This window comes from Ips typographus, linkage group LG5 (genome assembly GCF_016097725.1).
Source record: "Ips typographus isolate SLU linkage group LG5, UJ_Ityp_2.0, whole genome shotgun sequence".
Classification (NCBI taxonomy): Eukaryota; Metazoa; Arthropoda; class Insecta; order Coleoptera; family Curculionidae; genus Ips; species Ips typographus.
Genome location: NC_138426.1, coordinates 13,002,844 through 13,014,829, shown reverse-complemented (window position 1 = coordinate 13,014,829; position 11,986 = coordinate 13,002,844).

Here is an 11,986-nt window from a genome sequence, read left to right as displayed (position 1 = left end):
GGGGTTGAAATTCAATTTTCCCTGATCTGGAACGACCTAATTACATGGTGACGAACTGCTTAACGCTGGGGTAATTGCTATTTATTAATTGGATGGAATTTTGTGGTATACCTTAGCAGTTTCTCACTTGTGGGTAGTAAATGTAAGTTATTCACCACAGATTATTGTAGTAAACGTACCTAAATTGGTTGGATTGTAAAAATGTTTGCTTTGCATCCAGAATATGGCACATTTGCGACTCTGATGTTTAACGATATAACAGTGAAATAGAATAGTTCCAAAAAATCTTAAATTTTTGGATGTTTTATAATGGCGCATCCGGTATTAGTCAAGAAAATTGTATTATCTGCTGAATCTAAGCAGTTTAACGCTATTGTCATTTTTGTCTATTAGGTTGTAATTTGAATGTGACAGTTCACAGGTGCAAAATGTCACAGTCAAAACAAAGCTTAAACTAGGTTTGCATTGATGCCATAATTATAATTTTAAACATAATTAAACATTTTTTTTGTGGAAAATCTCCTAATTCTGGTTTATTTAAGCCAAACTCGTAACTTAAACCTGATTTAAAGTATGTGTGACTTACTAAAATACGTAATAACTAATAAGGCTAAGGGCCATTATTGCGTAAAATCAATGTTAGTTTTAACGGTAAATGCTATTAAGTCACTGATTTGTGTTAAGCGAAATTCAACCAGCAATGGTAAGACGAAATGTGCAGTATGTGATGTGTGAGTAAATCACTTTCTGAACCACTGCAATAAAAAAGTAATATTTGGAAAACATCAGAAATAGAGAAAACATCTTGAGTTGTTAAAGAGCGCGTTCACCAAACGTCGAGAAAACAAAATTTTCTCGTCAATCCTAAATTTGGTGAATATAAAATTCAGTTTTATTTTTCAATCATAAAAGTCTGAAAGAAGATCTTTAACATTTTTTTTGTGGAAAATCTCCTAATTCTGGTTTATTTAAACCAAACTCGTAACTTAAACCTGATTTAAAGTATGTGTGACTTACTAAAATACGTAATAACTAATAAGGCTAAGGGCCATTATTGCGTAAAATCAATGTTAGTTTTAACGGTAAATGCTATTAAGTCACTGATTTGTGTTAAGCGAAATTCAACCACAATGGTAAGACGAAATGTGCAGTATGTGATGTGTGAGTAAATCACATACTGAAATAAAAAAGTAATATTTGGAAAACATCAGAAATAGAGAAAACATCTTGAGTTGTTAAAGAGCGCGTTCACCAAACGTCAAGAAAACAAAATTTTCTCGTCAAACCTAAATTTGGTGAATATAAAATTCAGTTTTATTTTTCAATCATAAAAGTCTGAAAAAAGCTCTAGACTTTGATAATTAATTATCTGGGGCCATTAACGAGCTCAAAACACAATTAAATCCACTTTCGGGTTTTTGGAAAAGTTTTTCTTTTTGGGGGCCGAGTGTTACACACAGCGGCCCTAGTGACTCAATTAACACTTTTTGGGGAAAAGAGTGGATCGATAAAGGGTTGCACACACTAATCGAGTCCGGGGACTTTGTCGTCTAGTGACATTTGCGTTTTACGACGAGCAATTTAAGTGGGGAATAAAGTTTAGTCGCGGAAATGGCTCATTAGAAACAAGCGAAATGTGTTTCGACGTTAATTGAAGAGACGGAGTCCAAAATATTGAATATAATCCTGAAAAAATCATATTACGGAGTAAGAAGTATCAACAGGTACTCCCCACATAAAGCATCTCATTTAACCTTTGTGGAAGATTAATTTCTCATGCAAAAACAGCTTGCGTTATTTCCTAAATTAAGGGGAATTAATTTAGTATGTTGTAATTGTTATACATATTCTACAAACCGTGTTCGAACCGCAACTTTATCGTTAGAACGGAAACTTGTTGCGTGTGCCATTTCCGCAAACGTCACGTAATTGTGTTTATTAAAACAGCTCGAAGTGTTCTGAAGTTTCTTTTTTGATTTCAGGTCCCAGCCAGCCAAAAGGGCACTCACACACGTGCACAATGAAGAAATGAAGAGAAACCGTTTTCTTACAGACCCTTGTCATTCTCTCGCCCTGTGTGATTTAACGACTGGACGGAGAACTGATAAGGGCTTGTGGGAAACCGATCAACTACGGCCCTATTGTACCAGCCACTGTTATGTCTCTATGGTTAGTTTAACTTTTGGAGTTTGTTTAGGCCCTTCCAAGTTCGCGCATTAGTGAAAGTAAATTTGCAAAGTTGTGTTGAGTGTAATTTGGTGACAAAATGATTGCAAGAATAGCTTGTGATTTACTCAAATACTGCATTCTGTATTGATTTTACACACACACTTCTTTTAAATGGAAGTAAAAACCGAGCATAGAAATAAATTTCCTCCCAATTAGACGGAATCTCCGGGAATCAATTCAATAATTACTTTCTGGCTGAAAATCTGTCTCGGTGCTGGAAGATAAACCAGACTTCTCCGCCTCGTGTAATTCCAACAACTGGGCGAGGGACGAAGCGAGGGGGTTGGATTTACGGGGGTTAACGGGCATAAAGGGGAGGAAAGTGATAAGAGCTTGCGGGATCCCGGACCACTCCGAAGGATATCGGGAAAAGCGTTGTTTGGCACGTTGACAACTTTAACTTTGCCGTTTAATTCTCTTCCTATATACCAGCATATAGGTGAAGTTGTAAAGGAAGTTAGGCTGTGGTGGAGTTTTTGAGGGTTGAGTTGTATGAGTGGGACAAGGATGGTGCTATAGGACGATAAACAGGCTCTCATTCTCTTGCCCGGTGTATTATTTTAACGACTGGACGGAGATATGATAAGAGCTTGTGGACAAACCTATTTCGACGTTTGCACCATTGTCCACCCTATATTTTTTTTTCTTGACAAGCTGCACTTAGTAGTTGGCTGTACAAGGTAAGCTAAAGTTTCTTTACTGTATGCAGCAACAATATACAGGGTGATTAAGTAACAAAACTAGTTCGAAATCTAAAAATGCTGTAAAATGATACATTGTAAAGCACCATATTGCTACTCTCAATGCAATTCTTGTTGTAGATTAATTTGGACCTCAGAAATTCAAAACCGGTGTCAAAATGGGACACTATTTTTAAGATTACCTTAAATTTTGTCATTTTTAGGTACTTGTCAGGGCGTGGCTCCCTTATAAGAACCGCAATTGCCCTTTGGCATCCTAAACCACTTTTGGACTATCAACCCAAAGATATTTGACCGGTGAAAGTTGATTTTAAATTTAAATTTTAATTAAAGAAACGAATTATTTTCAGATTTTCCAATTTTTTTCGGAAAATTACCGGAAACTTTCTGATCAATGTTGTTTATCTAACCTCAACACTTTTCAAAATAATATGAATTTTGAAAAAAATATTATTTATAAATTTATCCCTTTTGGATAACACATTCCCAGTATAAAAGTTTCAATCTTTCGGTAGCGTGACATTTCTACTATATATATGGTATACAGGGTGATCAAGGGCTACAAATTGGTATATTGAACCACCCTGTAACTGTCAAAATAACAGAGTTATGGGCTGTCACAGTAAAAACTGTCAAAATCAACAAAAAACTGTCAACAACTCAATTTTAACAGTAAATACCTCAGTTATTCGAGGTTTTAGGTAAAAACGCTATACAGGGTGGTAAAAAGAGAATTTCAAGGGCTACAAATTGGTATATTGAAGCACACTATAATTGTCAAAATAACCGAGTTATTGACAGTACAATGGAGTAGTTTACAGGGTGGAAAAAAATACCAAATATGAATCTTGTAGATATTTGCATTCCTAGATAATAATTCCTAGAAAATTTGAGCAAATTCTAGGCCTACTTGATGTAAAATGTTTGTATCGATATTCAATTGTTTTTGCTCTAGCAGCCGATCACCCTCGTCGAAGCAAAAATTCCCGATTTGAGCGAAATTTTAGGGCACTTTTCCAGAAAATCGTCCATAACTCGCTTATTTGAAACACCCTGTATAAATACACCGTATAACAAAAGAAAGCTAATGAATGGGGCTATCACGTGACGTTGAGCGAGCATGGCTAAGTTGCCCCCTTTAGCCGCTAGAGGGCGTCAAAGTTGACTCTCGTTTTTTGCATTTTTGGCTCAATATCTCAGAAACGTTTTAGGTTGGAGGTCTGAAGTTTTACCACAAATGAACCTCGATTGGATGCAACTTTTACCTTCTATACACTTTTTAGATACCATGCACCGTTTGATCTTGAAAAATAAAAAACTGAAATTGTCAAGAATTTTCATGGGTGTGAACTTCTGATTTTTTTCAGAAAAATTTTTATTTTTAAAATTAATCTCAACTGCTTAAATACCTTCAGGTTAATAGTATAAAAATGACGTAAAGTGTCATTTGTCAAAATGTCATTTTACAAGGGTGCCACGCCCTAAAGTGTCAAAATTGACATAATTTCAAGATCATCTCCGAAACGGTGCCAGTTAGAGCAAAATGGACGTCAAATTTGTGTTTCTCAGGTTTAAATTTGTTAAAAAATCACTTTGGTTAAGGAAAATCCAAAATGGTCGCAGTTAGTATAGTAGGCCCAAAAACTCCCTAATTTAGATTAAAATTCCGTGCATTTCCAGAAAATCATCCATAACTCGCTTATTTGAAACACCCTGTATAAAACCGTCGTATAACAAAAGAAAGCTAATGAACGGGGCTATCACGTGACGTTAAGCGGGCACGGCTAAGTTACTCCGTTTAGCAGCTAGAGGGGGGCGAAAGTTGACTCTCGTTTTTTGTAGTTTTTGATTTATATCTCAGGAACGTTTCAGGTTAGAGGTCTGAAAAATGTTACCACAATTGCACCCGGACGGGATACGACTTTTACCTTCTAGACACTTTTTTGATACCACGCACCGTTTGACTTTAAAAAATTAAAAATCAGAATTGTCAAGAAATTTCAGGTAACAATTTTTTTTTTCAAAATTAACCTCAACTGCCTAAATACCTTCAAGTTAACAGTACAAAAATGTAAAAACCGAATTATATTTGAATTTAATATATTTTCCAATTTTTCCGGAAATTTTCCATCCCTACTGTGTACTCCATCAACGATATAATAAAGCTCATTCACCAAAATGTACATAAATTTTAACGGTTTAGTTGTCGCGCATTCACCATGTCAACAAAAGTAAACATGTCTGTTGCACACTAAATCATTCCCTTCAGAAAGGTATTAAATATGATAGTAAACGTCTTCGCGTACGCAACTAAGCATACTTAAACCCGACTACGCCCGTTTGAACCAAAAACGAGATTATGGCGAACAAAATTCGATTTGCCTAAAAGGATTCTCCTCGACTGTATAGTAATAATAAGGATGCAGGAGAGGCGGAAACGGCTTTTGAGGAACATTGTTCGATTTTGTAAGACCGTTCCCTCCTTCCCACCCCTTCTCACCGTCTCTTTTCCATATAAATCCTGCTCATTAGGCCGGAAATAAAATACTTCCGAATGTGCGGCATGATAAATGCGAGATTTCTCCCGAAGATGGGAAACGATCGGTAATTTTCAGTGCTGGAGAAGACGTTTGTCTTTACTTGTTATTTGTTCGACTATAGGGATCCGGAGATTAGTGTTATATCTGGATTTTCGGGTATCTGTCTCTCTTCTCGCTCTTTTGGGACCTCTCTAATTGATGCTGGGACATTAATTGTATATGTCTTGTGTTTATCACTGTTATTCACGTGTAAATAAGCAAGATTAATCGATGAAATACTCAAAAAGGGTTTTGTTTTAAACAAGCAGATTAACATGTGAACGATTAACTAAATTAATTACCAATTACTGGTTGAAGTACTCAAAAGTAGTTGACCCAGTCGAAAATAAGTTACATAATTAATGATTGGCCATCAATTGACAGAAATACTGCTAGAAAGGCTCTAGCTCTCTAAATGTTCAAGAAATTTGAAAAGAAGGTTTAAAATCATTTTGGAATTTAGTCAGAAATCTCTACCCAAATACCCAAGGCCTCTACACGTGACCTAAAGCATCAAAGATTTGTCAGAAACGTTGAGAATCATTTTGAACCCGCCTGAGAAAATGTTTCTAATACTGCCAGAGGCCTCTACAAATATCCTGAACTTCTAAAAATTGCCTTTTATTTGCCAAAGGCTTTCCAAATTTTGTTTGGAGTTGCCAGAGGCTTCTACAAGGGTTCTGAGTGTTCTAAGATTTTTTTAATTGCAAAAGATTTTGAAAATCCTTTTTGATTTGCTGGAAATCTCTAAATACTGCTAAAAGTCATCTAAAAGCTGCTAGAAACTTCTACAAGGCTCGTAAAACGTCTAGGAAATTTCTTAAATTGCAAAAGACCTTTAGAATCAATTTGGAATTGCCAGAAGCTTCTACAAGTATTCTGTCAACATTTTTTACATTTCCAGACGTTTCTACAATTAATTTGGTCAAAACTAAGTTTGATAGAAACATAGCAATGACATCTGGTAACATAAACTCTACAATATCGATCATTGCTACCAACTTTTCTGTAAGTAATATTGTTTTGTTGGCACCAGTCAATTTGATTGAAAGCTGAATTAGTCTGATCAGAATTATTGTTTTTTTTTTAAATAATTTAATTTTAATAGTTCCTGGACAGCTCTGATTAATATTTTTTGAACAAACTGGTGGATGCGTTTTAACCATTTTGTAGAAAAATGTGGGGGTGACGTCCTGTCCCGGTCAGACTGGATAAAAAATGGAAAAAAGTGAAAAAAAATGTCTAAAATCGAAATTCCTGCCACCGTATCGCGACAGCAAGAATTTGATAGTTTAATTACATCGCTTTGCTCGTCCTTCGCTTCAGATTTATCGACTCCATAATTGTTCACGGAATATTAAGGACGAACCGGCTAGGTTTTCGACGGTTATTGAATTAATCTTATTAGCTTTCTCTCCCGGACTTTTCCCTTCCGAATTTCTTCTCGCTTTCCCGTCTAAGATTCTTTTCCATTCGGGTTTAATTGAAAAACGCTTTCCTAATTGAAAGTGAAGGGTTTGGGACTGGCCGGGAGGGCTGTTTTTTTACCGTCTATGGCGCAACATCGCCCTAACTTAACGGTATTTATTCTTCTCAATAACCGTTCGTGAAAGAAAGCCGACTTTTATACTGATACAAAGCAGAATCAATAAGATGTGACAGCTATTGCTTTTCGTCGCATTTGATGGGATTGCGTTTAGAATAAATAGCTTATACGGTGTTCCCATTAAAAGACTCGCGATTTTTCTTTATTAGGGATCTATCGGGTTAACTGTCAAGCTTAAGGGAACGTAAAACGTTATTTTAGAACTAGAGTCAGTTTTTGAAGACAAAAAATATTTTATATACATATACATATAGGGTGTCCCACGACGAAAGAAATCGATTGATATTGGAAAAAGTATAAATAGGAGAGTTTTGAAAATTTGGCAGGATACTGATGTGGGCATGCCCAATCTAACTAAAATATTTTCAAGATGGTTGCACTTCCGTTTATACCGGAAGTCGATCACAACTTTCTTATTTTAAATAGAACACCCTATATATTATTACATATTTCGATTCCTCACAAAATTCTGACCAACTTTTGTGTACAATGCCCTATGCCTATCTCTAGCCGTTTTTGAAATATTTGATGTTTTTCCAAAAAAGTGTCAGTTGCAATGCTCAATATATTTTTGTACTCTGTCAAAACCTTAATTCATTTTGCAATAAAACTTTGGGTTATTGTAAATAAATGATCGTTTTATTAAACTGAGGGTGCGTAATGACTCATTTGTATACAAGGTCGTCAAAAAAAAATCATAAACTTGCCACTAAAAAAAATGAAAAATTTCAAGTTTTTTAAATAGAAACCCACATTTTTTATGACGGAATCATTTTGAGCATTAAAAATTGCTATACGTTTCAATTTACTTGCCTATACCTAAATCCAACCCATTTCGTTTTATTTGAGAATAAACATTTGAAAAAGTACAAAAATATGTTGAGCGTTGCAACTGTCACTTTTTTTTAAAAACATCAAATATTTCAAAAACTGCTAGAGATAGACATACGGCATTGTACACAAAAGTTGGTCAGAATTTTGTGAGGAATCGAAATATGTCATAATATATAGGGTGTTCTATTTAAAATAAGAAAGTTGTGATCGACTTCCGGTATAAACGGAAGTGCAACCATCTTGAAAATATTTTAGTTAGATTGGGCATGCCCACATCAGTATCCTGCCAAATTTTCAAAACTCTCCTATTTATACTTTTTCCAATATCAATCGATGTCTTTCGTCGTGGGACACCCTGTATATTAATTAATTAAATTATCAATTTAATATATGTTTTATAAATAAATTTTAGAAAATGTCATAATTGTCAATATGTATTCTTAGAAGATGACATTATTCTGTCAAATCGGCACTATTAAAGTATTGTGGCGACTCACTTCGCACACGTCCACAGAGATGGCACCACACATCAAAAACTGTGCTAACATCAAACCCGCATCGTCTCTCACACTTCAATTTATGGGAACTATACTCCCATAACTAAAACTGCAATAATAGTCAAAAAAAAAACCTTCACCACTTTGGCAAGGCAATTTGTCAAGAATAGTTCTTTAGGCATCAGCTAAATTTGATTAAAAACAATATTATCAGCGCAGGGTCGGATTTAGGGTTTTGTAATAAATTAAAACAAACGAGAGTGAAACGATCAAACATTTAGCACGTACGTTATCAAAATAACGCGGGGACCAGGCGGAAAAATCGCGTATCCCCCAGAGAGACTCTATTTCAAGATGTTATCTTTTAAATTAATACGTGTTTAAAATGCAGGCTCACGTATATCGGCTCTCTAACACACAAATTATACTGGATCCATTGTGGGTGCGCATTTTGCAGGTAACGGCCGCAAAATCCGGTCCTGATAACCGCGGCAACGATTTAAAATGATTACGTACCAGATATATTAACAGAACAAAGTTTTTCTGGACCCAAATATACAGGTTAACTGACTAAAAGTAGATATATAAAAAGTGTTTAAAGAAAAACTGTCAAACTGAAAGTTACGCAGTCTATTAGTGTGAAATTTAACCTGACGGCCGTAAGTTTGTTTGTCCTCCAGGAGCCTTATTGATCATTATCCGGTCGTGTGTCCTACGCCTACAACCGTCAAAAATGGCGGCTGTAGGACATACAAAGTAAGGTTTTTGTTGATGTGTGAAACTACCACAAGTAATAAATTCACGTACGAGTTTTAATAAGAACCAACGAACAAATTTGCGCAATCGTGACAAACTGCAATTTAACTTCTCTATACAGTGTTTCTTTAATAAGACTCCTCGTAAAGCGATAATGTTATTATGGAAACCGTCATAAAACTTCCTTTTATAGGTAAAAAAATAAGCAACCCGAAGCGGTTTATCACGTTTATAAATCAAATCTCCCCGAAAACTTCGTTTCCGGGGGATTTTCGTTCGGTATCTGCTACCTACACCCCATTTCGGTTGAAATACTTCCAATTTTCGGTAACTACTGAGCTGTTATGTTTTCGACATTACTTTTATTCCCTTTTAACTAGCTTGCTGTTTTTTTTTCTCTTTCTTCAGGTCAACGACGTATGTTCCTGATATTAAATTGAATGTGAACGACTAAAAGGCGATCGTTTCAGTTTACTTACGTCGTTTTCCACTCGACTCAACTTGAATGCATTCACCATTTTGCCACTAATTTCTGGATAGAGTTACGAAAATTAATTCTAAAATGGTACAGTTGCCAGAGGACGTATATTTAAAATATGTCAAATGCATTAGGCTGGAATTGAAAGTTATGGGCTTCATTAAACGCAACTAGTCTGACGATTGCTCGCCCTACTAAATATTCAAAATGTAATAAAAGGGCGCTGCCGAAAAGGGAAGGAAGTGAAACTGGGAAACTGTGTGACGGGTGACGTCGATAATTCGGTCTTGTCGTTTTAATAACGTTCATTAAGCCAACAGTCGTTAAATTTATATGTAGATATATGACGCTATGTTACTTTGTTAGCATATAATTGGATTCAGAGTTTTAAAAACTGATTAAATCAATTTCCAGGAGATTTGTTTGGCTGATTTGTGTTCTCCATTAAACGATATTCCATCCATCATTACTACCGAGCTACACGGAGGGATTATGACATGTTTGCTATGCAAAACAAGCTTTAATAAAGAAAGACCGATTATCGATAATTATTTTGGAACGCGCTCAGATGTGTTTGTCTCGTTTCGGGACACTCCACTTTTTGTACAAAGAGCTGTAGTTAATTAGTAGCATCAATCATGCAAAAGCATCATTGTAGTTGAAAACAAAGTGGGACAAAATGGTGAAGGCGCCACTGTTGAAAACCGAGATCACAATGGCGGATGCAATGAATAAAAAAAATATAGCAGGAAGGAGCAATAGCAAACAAAGGGGGTGACAGAAACAAGGGGGAGAGGGGGAGTAATATGGCGGCCGTCAACTTTCGGTTGGCACTATAAAACACTATTATTATTGTCCACTGTACAACTTAATTTAAATTTGCAAAACTCAACTGTTAAAGAACCACAAACAAACAAAACAAATTAACACTAAATACAAACAACAAATTTTTGCGGGTCTGAAACTCCAAACTGACAATGACTTTGCGTCAATTCAACTGCGCAGTAGGCGAATGCGCAATCAACTTCCGTCCCCCTCGCTTAATGCACAAACGGGTTATAATTTGTATTATTGTTACCTCCTGATACTTGTTCTTTTTCCTCATTGGGCGGATGTCTGTTAGTTTGATGTGTTGAGGAAAGGGATGTAACATTTCCGGAAAATTACATTTATAGAAATTTTTTTCCGGAAAAATTGCAAAATCTGAAAATTCTAAAATAATTCAGTTGAGGTTAATTTTGAAAATAAAAAATTTTCCCTAAAAATTTCTTGACAAATCTAATTTTTAATTTTTTAAAGTCAAACGGTGCGTAATAACAAAAAAATGTATAGAAGGTAAAAGTTGGTAAAAATTTCAGACCTCTAACCCGAAACGTTCCTGAGATATTGATCAAAAACTGCAAAAAACGAGAGTCAACTTTCACGCCCTCTAGCGGCTGAACGGAGCAACTTAGCCGTGCCCGCTTAACGTCACGTGATAGCCCCGTTTATTAGCTTTCTTTTGTTATACGACGGTTTTATACAGGATGTTTCAAATAAGCGAGTTATGGACGATTTTATGGAAAAGTGCACGGAATTTTATTCTAAATTAGGGAGTTTTTGGGCCTACTATACCAACGGCGACTATTTTGGATTTTCCTTAACCAAAGTGATTTTTTTAACTAATTTGAACCTGGGAAACACAAATCTGACGTCCATTTTGCTCTAACTGGCACCGTTTCGGAGATGACCTTGAAATTATGTCAATTTTGACATTTTAGGGCGTGGCACCCTTGCTAAATGACATTTTGACAAATGACACTCTACGTCATTCTTATACTATTAACCTGAGGGTATTTAAGCAGTTGAGGTTAATTTTAAAAATAAAAATTTTTCTGAAAAAAATCAGAAGTATCACACCCTTGAAAATTCTTGACAATTTCAGTTTTTTATTTTCCAAGATCAAACGATGCATGGTACCAAAAAAGTGTATAGAAGGTAAAAGTTGCATCTCATCGAGGTTCATTTGTGGTAAAACTTCAGACCTCCAACCTAAAACGTTCCTGAGATATTGATCAAAAACTGCAAAAAACGAGAGTCGACTTTCACGCCCTCTAGCGGCTAAACGGGGCAACTTAGCCGTACCCGCTCAACGTCACGTGATAGCCCCGTTTATTAGCTTTCTTTTGTTATACGGTGGTTTTATACAGAGTGTTTCAAATAAGCGAGCTATGGACGATTTTCTGGAAAAGTGCACGGAATTTTATTCTAAATTAGGGAGTTTTTGGGCCTACTATACCAACGGCGACTATTTTGGATTTTCCTTA